General features: G+C 36.8%; 1 pseudogene across 1 annotated transcript in view; it reads right to left on the minus strand.

Annotated features, from left to right (window-relative positions):
• The window catches only part of LOC117635128, a 30,187-nt pseudogene extending 26,288 nt beyond the window's left edge, over nt 1-3,899 (minus strand). Inside the window, exons 1-3 of the transcript XR_004586876.1 lie at nt 3,366-3,899; nt 3,056-3,181; nt 1,928-2,242 (exon numbers count right to left, since the gene is read on the minus strand). The product of XR_004586876.1 is annotated as an IAA-amino acid hydrolase ILR1-like 4 (transcript). The remainder of the gene's footprint in view (nt 1-1,927; nt 2,243-3,055; nt 3,182-3,365) is intronic.
• Nucleotides 3,900-12,574: the final 8,675 nt, after the last annotated feature.

Here is a 12,574-nt window from a genome sequence, read left to right on the forward strand (position 1 = left end):
ACATCACAACACATTGTGCTACGCCACGCACAATTTCACAACATTATAAACATATAACTTCACAAAAAAAGTACAAACATAACAAACAAACTTTTACAATAACATACCTTCTCAATCGTTCTCCACCAATCACTAATCACAAATATCCCTAACGAGAACAAAATTAATAGCATTAGTACGAATTTACATTAATACATTTAAACTAACGACAAAAAATACATACCCAATAAACGTACTAGAATTCACAGCAGAGCAGCAGCAGGGAGGGAGAGTGAGAGAGAGGCAGAATGCAATTTTTGCATTCTGCCTCTGCAATGGCAGATACAAATATGAAGAAGAAGGACTTTGCGCGACGAATAAGGGAAATTCGTCGCGCGAAACGCCGTCGCGAAAACCCACTTTTCCGTCGCACAAAACAACATTTCCGTCGCGCAATCACGTGTCGACATCTGCTTTTTTGCGCGACGAACAAAATTATTCGTCGCACAAAATTCCGTCGCGCGTATACAATCCGGCGTCGCGCAAAGTTTACTTTCGTCGCGCGAATAAAACTGTTTCGTCGCGCAAGAACTATTAAACTTACGCGACGACGACACTTCCGTCGCGCAAAAACCCACCTGCATATTGGCGCCAAAAATAAGTTTCCCTCGTTTTCTTACGCGACGGTTAATTTTTTCGTCGCGCTAAGTTGTCTTTTGAGACGAAAACTCTCGTCGCGCAAGATTTTTTTACCGCCATAATAGGAGCCAATTTTCTGTCCATCTTTGCGCGACGAATATCTGGAATTGTCGCGCAATATAGTCATGCGCGACGATCTATTTCGTCGCACAATAGTTTGGCGCCAATAACATAGACTTTGCCACCTTTGCGCGACGAAATTATTTAACGTCGCGCATAGACTCTTTCCTTGACGAAATTATTTGTCACGCTAGTTAGCTGTTGTATGCGCGACGGAATATTTTTTTCGTCGCAACAGTGCTTCTTGCGCGACGAAATTTTCTTCGTCGCGCAAATATGAAATAAAATATGGTAAAATTCCCAAGCCCTTTTCAGAATATTGGGAAAAAAATCAGCATAACATGTATCTAGTGACAACAACATTAGATCCACCTAATTTTTCCATGTGAAGAAAGGATTTTTTTAGGATTTTTCTTAGGAACTTCTTTAGAGAGAGGCACCGATAATATACTAAACTCACACACACACTACGCGGATAAAAGTGTACCAATAAAAATGTTCCAAATAAGACTTTGTTCATCAGGAAACATATAAAGCCAACAAACAAACAAAAGGTCTATCCAATCCCAGAATCAAACACAGTAAGAAAAAAGGAAATTTTCATGTAATGAATTGAATGCACCACCACCTTGGAATTTTCCAACGGTAACAACCTGCAAGATATACTTTCATATAACTAAATGGATATGAAGTAATCACGGCACTATTCCTTGCAAAGGGGTCTAACAAGCACATGAAGTAAGAGGTTAACATTTACCCATGAGTGAGTGACAGCATAGGGAAAAGAAAACATTTAATTACTTTCTATATTTGAAAGCAAAATGATCTGGGTAGAATTTTCACTTCAAATTTTATGGGACAGAGAGGATTTTATTGCAACGGAACGATAAAATATGTGTAGTGCAAAACAAAGGGGTCAAGAAGATCAAGGTTCAAAAGTAAAGAAGAACCAAGGTACAGGAATAACAGGAACTAAAATGGATTATGGAACTAAAATAAATCATTTATAAAAAAGATACTGATACGACATATAATTGGAAGTTCCATTCCATACGGCTGCTGCAAGAACAATACAAATTTTTACTTCCACACAGCTGCACTGCTTGGGCTATTTTGATTTGATGGGTTATTTGAGAGACATAAAATTACACAAGCAGATGAGAGGGAGAGGGAGAGACAGAAAGAGAACCTGTGATTCCAAGGGGTCAGCTTCACGTGAAACAAGATGTTGCAGACTAACAATGACATTGGAAGCAGCCAAGATTGGGTCTATTGTGTGCTGTGGAATGGCAGCATGACCCCCCTTCCCACTTATTACTGCCTCAAAAAAACCACTCGCGGCAAAAAAAGGGCCAGACCTGGTGACCACTGAACCAATGGGGTAATCAGCAGCGACATGCAACCCAAAGATGGCACCAACATGCTCCAATGCCCCTTCATCTAACATTTTCTTTGCTCCTCCACCTCCTTCCTCAGCTGGTTGGAAAACAAGAACAACTGTTCCCTATAAGAAACATAACAAGTAACTAAGAAAACATAACAACTGTCCACTGAAGAATACAACGCTTGTGCTACAATGACATAGGGAAGTTAACAAAAATGCAAGTGAGAAAATAACTTATGGTGAATGTGTCATTGATGCTAAGTGTACTTAATATGCCAATAACCCTACTAAGAAATACACACACTTAGAAATCTATAGACTAAGTACTCTGCTCGACCCTGGTAGCTGGCTACATCATAATGCAATTCCAACTTCCAGTAGGCACTCCAAAAGTCAATTAACATCACCATGTTTCCTCCCTCCTTATTATGTCATCTATGTACTGATACACTTTTGGTAGTCACATCTTTAACTTGATGACAATTACTATTGAGGGGTCTAAGCTCTTCTTTTATAGGTAAACTTCTGGGAAGCTAAGTCAAACTGCTAATGTGTGTAACCACATAACATCCAGCCAAGAAATTCAACACATATGAGGATTGATAATCTCAATCAGCTAACCTGCATGCTTCTATATGGGGATTGTCAAACATGGGACACATATGGATAATGATTTTGTATTTTTTTATTCCCTGATGTTTTGTGTAACAGCAGAGATGAATCAGGAACCATGTTTCCCCATCTGAAATGACTATTTTTAATGTATAATTGCTTTATGAAATTGTCAAAAGTCCATACCAGCACGATGTTCAAGGTTATGTAACTACTTCAACCCATAAAATTAACCAGTAAAAAGAACACAATAGGTTCACATCAACCAAAATCCAACTTCACGACAAAATGGATATTCTAGAAATAGAAGGACAAGGAAACCTGTAATTCGTGGTGATGCTCTTGAAGTATCTTTGCAGCACCAAGAAGCATGGCAACATGAGCATCATGTCCACATGCATGCATCTTCCCTGGAACTTTACTCTTGTGCTCCCACTCCACACTCTCCTGTACCAAAAGAAAACCCAATACTTGTCATCAATTTGTCTTTTGCTTTAGTTCAAAATAACAGTCAATATTAATGATTAATTTCCAACTCTCTCAAGTCCAGCACTAAAAGTCCAACATGAATATAATCCTACTCAAACATTGACAAAAACTAAATCTATAAAGCTCCAAAATTCTACTAAACCTGCATAGCTAGAGCATCCATATCCGCTCGAATTGCAACAAAAGGCGGTCCACCAGTCCCAATAAAGCCAACAATACCAGTTTCAGCCAATGGGTATTTGTAAGGGATGCCCATCTGGTCAAGCTCAACTCTGATAAGCTTACTAGTCTCAAATTCCTCAAAACCGAGTTCTGGGTTTTCATGTATTTTCCTTCGAACACCCACCATAAAATCAAAAAGCTCCTGCCTTTTACCACGGTCGAGGAACTTAACTGGGATTTGAGCCACCACTTCCGGGCTCAAAGAATGGTCTGAAGAAATGAGAAGTGGCATGATCACCATAACTATGAAAATCAAAGAGACCCATTTGCAGAGAGCCATTGATTGCAAGAACTGAGCTTGTGAATCTGATGATTGAATTGGAGAATATGAGACAGTGGGTTAAAATTTTGGGTTAGGTAGGAGTGAAAGCTAACGATGTAGGTGACCCTGCTCTCAGAAGGGTACCAACAAAACAATCCAAAGACGGTGACCTCAGCACACGAGGGATGAGAAAACAGCAGTTTTAGAGCTCCAAGACTCGTAGATGATAGGCGCTAATGGCAGAACGACATCAATCGAAGGGTATTTTACACACGCGACATGATTCTTACGGAAACGACCTGTCGGTTTTTAACAATATTCATAATTTCATTCCGTAGCATTCTGCAGGACATCGTCTGCTTAATTTAACATTAGTATCATAATAAGGGTAAATTGCGAAAATAGTCTTCAAACTTGCATGCGATTTATATTTTGGTCCCTAAATTAAATTATTAATCCAAATGGTACATAAACTCTATTTTAATCGCTCATTTGATCCAACCGTTACATTTTCTGTTAAATGTAACCAAATTTTAGGGGTAAATACGACTTTTCATAATTAACAAATAAAATAGGGTTAAAATAAATACAAAATTAGAAAATAATTGAAGAAAAAGAGAGGAAAAAATCATGAGACCCAATCCCCCTCCCTTCGATTTCTTCTCCCCTATTCCAATTACTGAGTTTTTATTTTATTTTTTATTATTTTTTATTTTAACGTACGAAATGACCAATTTGCCCTCATATTTAATAGCAATATTGACAGAATGTAACGGTTGGATCAAATGGGCGATTAACATAGAGTTTATGTACCATTTGGACTAATAATTTAATTTAGGGACCAAAATGTAAGTCGCATACAAGTTTGAGGACCATTTTCGCAATTTACCCATCATAATAATTTCACTGTCTTTAATAAATTTGTACATCACCAACTCAAATCCTCTACCATTAATATATAAAAAAGAAAGAACACTTAATGGATATCTTACTTTCTTTGTGCAAAGTCAGATTTACGTATGGGAGATTTGGGTAGAACCCTCACTTCATCCTAGCGCTTTATACCTCATCATGAGAGTTCCCTTTTGGCCAAGTAGATTTGGGTTGATTTTCCAGGATGCACCTTGTGGCCAATGATGCATGCAATGCTGCTCCATACGAAAGAACGCCTTCATTTATTCTAAACAACGGTGAATGCTCCGATTCAAACTTTCCTCGAGTCTCTCATTCTTCATACCAAGAAGAAAAAAATATCCTGGAATAATTACTCTTTCGTAAAATGAGAAGTCTTATGAACCCATCATCGGTTGGCTCTCCACTATGTAGTGATGCCCGAGCAAATGTCCTGCAACATTTCGGAAGTGTCAATACACATCTTTGTCGTTAACAGCCACGGTGGGGTATAGGGCTTATCGTTTCCATTGAACACGACGGTTGCACTACACCTTTGTACACTGGCTTGCCTTGTTATAACCTGCAACTCCAATTCTTATAGAATTAACTTTTTGTTATAAGACATTGTAAAAGAAATGGACAATCAGCATACGATATTTGTCTTCATGTTCTTTGTTTAAGTTGGATAAAGCTTTCCTTTGAAAATGCTCTGGACGTGCCACAAATTGTAATCTGGAATAACATTGAATGCACCACCTCCTTGGAACTTTCCAACTGTAACAACCTGCAAGACATATATACACTAGCTTTCACGAAATTGAATGGATACGGAGTAACGAGGGCGCTATTCCTTGCAAATAGGGTCTAACAAGAAATTATAGAATACTACGGTAGTATACCACGTGGTACATTTACATTTAATTCACCTTAACATGAGTGAGTATAATAATGTGAGTGAGATACTAGTTGCTATATTTGACAAAACAAAGGTCTTTAGTGAACCTGTCAATCCAAGGGGTCGGCTTTACGTGAAACAAGATGTTGCAGTAGACTAACGATTACACTGGAAGCAGCCAAAACTGGATCTATATATCGCTTGCTGCGGCTTTTTAGCACAGTCAAAAAAAAAAATTATCTGGGATTTGAGCCACCTCTTCCGGGCTCAAAGAATGGTAAATGGGAAGTGGCATAATCACTAATATGGCTAAGAAAATCAAAAAGACACATTTGAACAGAGCGATTGCTTAAAGGGATGAGCTTGTGAACCTGAAGATTGAATTGGAGATTATGTGAGAGATGTTAAATAATTGGGCTTTGTGGGAGTGAAAGCTGAAGATGTATGGGGCTCTCCTCAGAAGGGTTCCAGAAAACTGATAAAATCCAAACAAGGTGGACCTCATCAGATAACAAAGGATTTCCTCAGAGCAATTTGAAACGTGATGGCTTCTATTTCAGTTTCCATCTTTAGTCCCAAACAGATTCCCAGAACCATTTTGGTGTCCAGCAAACAAACTAATCCAATCAAAATGACCCGCAGTTCATGTTAAAAACTGAATAATCCAAACATCAGATAACATCGGATCCAGTATTGGTCGTCCACAGGAGTGAAAATAGAAAAGCAAAGAAATAGGACTACAAAAACTCCAAATTAGTGGTGGAGCCATTAAGGGACCAACGTGGTCCCAAGCCTCCACTTCATTTTTTCCAATTTTATATATATACTATATATGATATGTGATATTGTATTATATTAGACTAGTTTTAGGATATTTATCCTAAAATAAACAATATATTAGGTTCTTATTGTCTGCAAATTAACCATAAAACTTCTTGATCTCTCATCTACTTATCTCCCTTAAATTTTTATGGTTAGTTTATGATATTTACATTAAAAACTCCTAAATTTATAACGTTTCTTTCTTTTTATCTTTTGTTTAACTTAAGCTTTGTGAATTTTTTATTTCCGTCCTTTTTTCAAATATGAGTGCATTGAGTTGGGTACCTTAGTGTTGGGATTTATGAACTTTTTTTTTTTTATTCTTCTTTATGTTGGAATATAAATTTTTAAGTAGTGTAGACGAATTTAAAATATGAAATTCATGTTTCTAAAAATAAATAAATAATTCATTACAATTATGATTGTGACGAATGTATATATTATTAATTTATATCAAATGATACTATGAAGTGGGCCAAAATGAGTAGTTAGTGTCGAATTAACTTATTAAGCGATTAGCGCTTTAACGCTCTTATTCAAATGTGAAGGGCCCCCTCTAATATGAAATCCTAACTCCGCCACTGCTCCAAATAATATATATTGGGTGAAATATTGCACAAATTAGACGTGCTTGACTTGAAAATAGAGAGAGATTTGTAAATAGAATAAATCCATGATTTTCACATTTATCACAAAATAAGAACTTTTAGAACACATTATATAACCCACTCACCATGACAAGTATGAAATATTGCAAGACACACACACACACATTCTTCATCTTGTTTCTTCTTCTTCCTTCTCTCTCTCTCTCTCTCTCTCTCTCTCTCTTAAACACTACTTCATGGTAGAAATCTATTCTAAAGAATTGGAATGAATGATTGAAGTAAGGAATGATGACATTTAGGAGAGGATATGGATGCAATCAAATAATAAGATAGAAAAGTAAGGGAATAATGTGACTCTCACTCCCCTTTGGCTAATGATATCACAACCCCACCACCAAAAGATATGATAGAAAAGTAAAGGAATAATGTGACTCATCCCCCTTTGGCCAATGATATCACAACACCACTTGTTACTAGCATGCAAGGTGACATGGCAATGATGATTTGATTAAAAACCAATTCCAAGTCTCTACACGTTGAAAACAAGCATGGTGTCATCTTTCACCTAAAGGAATAATCACATACTAGGCTTAAGATTTTATAACATGTAGGTCTTGATAATAAATATTAAATAAAGAAAAGCCACATTAATAAATAATTAACATGTAGTATGAATATTTCTTTAAAATTTTAAGGGATACTTTGGAAAAACCCAAAGGAGAGAGAAATTTTTTAAAAGAAGCCAAAATGGACAAAATTGCCCTTATTTATTTTTGGATTTCCTAAGGGATCCTTTACATTTGCATGTCTTTGATTTGAAAGTTGAGAGGTTTTTCTGTCTTTTTTGAAACAGTTTTGGCTTTTTCCAGAAGTGAAAAAAAATTTGTGGCTAAAACATAAATTTACTTTTAAAAGAAAACCCAAAAAAAAAAACAGGGTCTCTCAAAGAATGAATATTATTGGACTATGGTCCGAACCACAAATGGGAAGGACAACAAGAAAGCAATACTGTACATTCTAAGAAAATCCTGCGAGCAGAAAGCTCAATCAATACGATTTCCCAGTTGTTGATTACTAGTCCAGGCAAAAGAATTGCCTTTCGAAGCTACTTCAATGAGTCCAGCAGAGTGAATAAAGTCTTGAAAGTTCAACGTGTATCTAGTGACAACATTAGATCCACCTAATTTTTCATGTAAAGAAAGGATTTTTTGTTTTCTTCATAACCTTCCTTATTGAGATGAGCGATAACATACTAAACTCACACACACTACACGAACAAATGTGTACCAATAAAATGTTCCAAATAAGACTTTGTTCATCTTTTCGAGGAAACATATATAAAGCCAACAAACAAACAAAAGGTCTATCCAATCCCAGAATCAAACACAGAAGGTGATAAGAAACGATCATTCATGTAGTGAATACCAACTTGAACATTATTGTCATTCGAAGTTAGAATTATTCCACCAGCCATGCCATCAGGTGGAAACTCTATAAACCTATTAAAACCAAAAGTAGTAAATTTAACTTTAAAAGATCTAGAGGACAACTTGGTTTCCATAATAAAAATAATATCTGGACTATAAGTCCGATCCAACAAAAGCAATTCCGATTTAAACCCAGATCCAGAACAACCTTGACCATTCCATGAGATGAGAGAAACTTCTTATAGTTCTGATAAATAGAAGAAAGGCCCGCCAAAGGCTTGTTCAGTTTCCTTCTTAGTCCCAAACAGATTCCCAATACCATTATAGTGTCCAGCAAACAAACCAATCCAATCAAATTGACCAGCAGGTCCTGTTAGAAACTGAATAATCCAAACCACAGATAACATAACATCCAGTATTGGTCCATAGGAGGGAAAAGAGAAAACCAAAGAAATAGTCCAAAAAATCAACTAAATTAAGTTTAGAACAAGAGCAAGCCATAAAGGATAAAGATTAGTATACCCAAAAAACAAACAAAAATAGAACCAGGTCACAGCTTGAGGAAAACTAATCCATAAAAGATTAGCACAGTACCACAGTTTCCATCTTACTTTCGAAAGAATGGAGCCAAACTTATAATAAATATAAAATTAAAATAAGCGGAAGTCAACAAGGGCAAATTAAAATGACCTAAACTAAGTTATAGGATTATTTTTTTTATTTTTTATTTTTCTTCTAGATGGTGGCTATCATGCTATTGAATTTTCATATTTCACAATTCCTAATATCCAACTTGCGCATCATTCGCTTCTTCATGCTGCGTGGCTTCTATTTCCAGTTTCATGGCCGTTATTTCTTGTCTTGGCTGATTCATACTAGCCATAGTCTCCTCTTTTATGTGTTCATAATCCTCGCACTCACTGAGTCATAAGAATGAGAAACATGGTTACATATGAGATGCAACAAATTTCCAACCTACAAATTAAATCTTATTGATAAAAACACAATAAACGTGAGGGAAACTTACGGCGTGAAGCATAACACAAGATCGAACCATTCAGAGCCCTTGATATCCACAGAATGAACAGTTGAATGTATGGTCTTGATCATATGTCCTCTTCCTTCTCCAACAACAATTTGAAACGTGGTAATACTAAGATATTGAACCTTGAGATGTGAATCGCACCAGCCAGTTTGGACATAGAAAAAGTCATGGTTCCCCAAATGAACCAAACACTGTGTCAAATCGTCAAACCATGGCATTTGCGGACGAGCAAACTCAAGGCATTGCAATATAAAAAGTTGGCTTATGGAATATGCAATATCATCATCACCGCCTTTCTCCATCTTAAAGGAGAATGCTATAATCTCTGCCTCCCCGTATAAGGCATAGATAGTCTTGCCTACAACCACAGCCCTCCCTTGGAACGGAGGAGCAAGGCAAGCAGAAGTGTCAAATTTCACCCGATTCCAATCCATTCTACCCACGTTAAAAGCAGCGATGCAAAAATCCCCGTTTATCAAGCCACACAATGAAAACAAAATAACGCCATTACAAACGGCATAACCAGTTATTCGCATATGGCGGTCATAATCATCATAAAATGGAAAAGGAGTCATTTGCTCCCAAACCTTCTGATTAGGATCATATCGCCCGAAGGAGAGCTCCGTAACTGGTTCGAGGCTTGATCGACGTGCAAGATAATAAACCTTGTCGTACGCGTACACAATAGTTTCTCGTGAATTAGAGGCTGGGGTAGGAGTAATAGATGAACATTTAGACCAAGTCTCCATGTCAACAATAAATCCACCGTAGTCACCAAAGTAGTATAAATTGGAGCGGTTGAAAACCCTTGCAACCCGAGGGCAATAACCTTCTCGGAACTTGGCAACATGTCTAATTACCGGGACTTCTCCTCCGTGTTTGAATTTCACTTCATAGACTGCATTAGTGTAAATCCCGTCCCCGTAAGATGACACGAGTAAACATATAGATCTAGCTTCCCCTTGATTTACCGTCATTGATGCATGCTCCCAATCATCGGGCAAGCTGGACAGAGAAGAGAGATGCATACAACAAGTCAAGCTAATCTCTTTTTAAAGACCTACCCTGCCTATTGAGAATTTATCTAGTAGAAACTGGTTATTATATATTTCAGGCAAATTATTCAAAATGCATGCAGCAGCGAGAGAAAACTTAAGCAAAATTCTCTCATAAACTAGACAAAAAATAAAAAAACAACAATGAGAATTAAGAACTGACTTTTGGTAAAGATCATGAGCCTCATGGTTAGGATTGTGGTACTCCGTCACTGTGGAAGGTGGAAGTGGCGTCGTCGTTATGGCTGGACTGGGGCCTTGTAAGCACAGCTCCTGCGTTATTGATTTCATCAAATCGAACAGTTGGCCCAGAATTTTCTCCATCTCCGGTAACTTGTCCATAGATTTCTCCATCTCTGATATCTTGCCCAGTAGGTCATCTTGGCGTGAAGCCATCGTCAAGGCATGGCCTTGACCCGAGGTAAGCTCGGCGGCGACGGTGGAAAGTTGAGATATATACCGATCTCCCATGATAGGGCCTTTGCTCTTGGAATGGTTCAATTGAGAGGCAAAAGGGAATTTAGGGTTTGGGGATGCCGCGGCAGAAGGGGTTTTGTTGGGTATGATATGAAAGTTTCGAAATCACTGAAAATTGTAGAAATATAAAGATGGAAGAGCAGATGGTTTCATTAATATCCGTAAAGTCTGAATTGCAAAGCATCTACTCATATAACGACCTAATTAATCTTCCTAGAAACATCAGACCGAAAAAAATCTTCCTAGAAACAAAAAAAGTAAGCCTAGACCTACTAGAAATAGGAAACTTACTATTTTTGTTTTTTTTTTGTTTTGTTTTGTTTTTTTGTTTTTTTTGTTATTAAAGGAAGAAACAGGAGACTTATAGAAAGAAAGAAGAAATAGGAAACTTACTATTTGATATCCCATTAATTTAATGGACTTTTATTTTCATCTTTAGGAGAGAATGGAGGCCCATCACCGATCATGATTTTCAGTCTTTGTTGCTTCTCATAGGAAGATGTAATTCAGTCGAGAAATTTTTGGCAATGTATTGACAGCTTTAGTTTCCCTTTTCCAAAATTTCAACAGCTCTATGCGTTGATCTCTTTATTCTATTTAGTTTCCCGTTTTCAAATTCCTACAGGGGCAAGGCAATGATACCTGTTTGTTTAATTGTTACCCTTTTTATGATTTTTTGGGTTTGCTTGGGTTTGCTTGGGCAAGGCAATCCAAGATTTCAAAGATTTAAGGGACATTCTGAAGAAGTTGCTGACAATGGGACATAGTAAATGGCCTGAGCGTGATAGTTTTCTTAAATGTTTTGACGATCTTGCAAAATTATTTGGGTTAGTTCTTTTGAACTTTATTTTTTTTTAGGAATATATGTTGTTACTTGTTTGTTTCTGAGTTTTTTTGTTTTTCTTTTCAGCTATGGAAAATATGTTGAGAAATTGAAGAAGCACCCCTTTTTATTAACTCCTAGTGAAAGGGTGAAACATATTGTCGGTATTTATTATGATGATAAGTTTTCCGTGGAGAATGAGTTGAACCACAATGATAATTTTAATATGTTCCGAGGTTGGCCCAAAGACAGACATAAGTTCGAGCCATTTTTGCGTAAAATACTTGAGACCGGTAAGGGTAAACAATATTCTGATCAACCGGCAGAGCTTTTAAGGTTCCTGCGAAACACATATCAGCATTATAGACAATATAGTGATGAGAAGGAAGGTATCAATATCGAGGACGTGGACACTATTTTCAGAACACGCTGGGTTTATTTTTTTGATAGGATTCATCTTATCAGTTGGATTGGCAGTGGGTGAGGCATGTTTTTCGTGATCATAGCTTAGAGGAAGTTTCTTAGAGTACAACAACTAGATAACAGCAATTTGTATAAGATACTTTAATGCGTACTCTAAATATTTGTTTGTTTGTTTGTTTTTTCTTGGGTGCCTTTGGACATGAGTTACTTTACTTATATATAAAAAAGTCAAGAATTCCTAAATTTATAACTTTTCTTTCTTTTTATCTTTTGTTTAACTTAAGCTTTGTGAATTTTTTATTTCCATCCTTTTTCATATGTGAGTACATTGAGTTGGGTACCTTAGTGTTGGGATTTATGAACCTTTTTTTTATTATTCTTCTTTATGTTGGAATATA

The sequence above is a fragment of the Prunus dulcis genome, chromosome 7 (genome assembly GCF_902201215.1).
Source record: "Prunus dulcis chromosome 7, ALMONDv2, whole genome shotgun sequence".
Taxonomy (NCBI): domain Eukaryota; kingdom Viridiplantae; phylum Streptophyta; class Magnoliopsida; order Rosales; family Rosaceae; genus Prunus; species Prunus dulcis.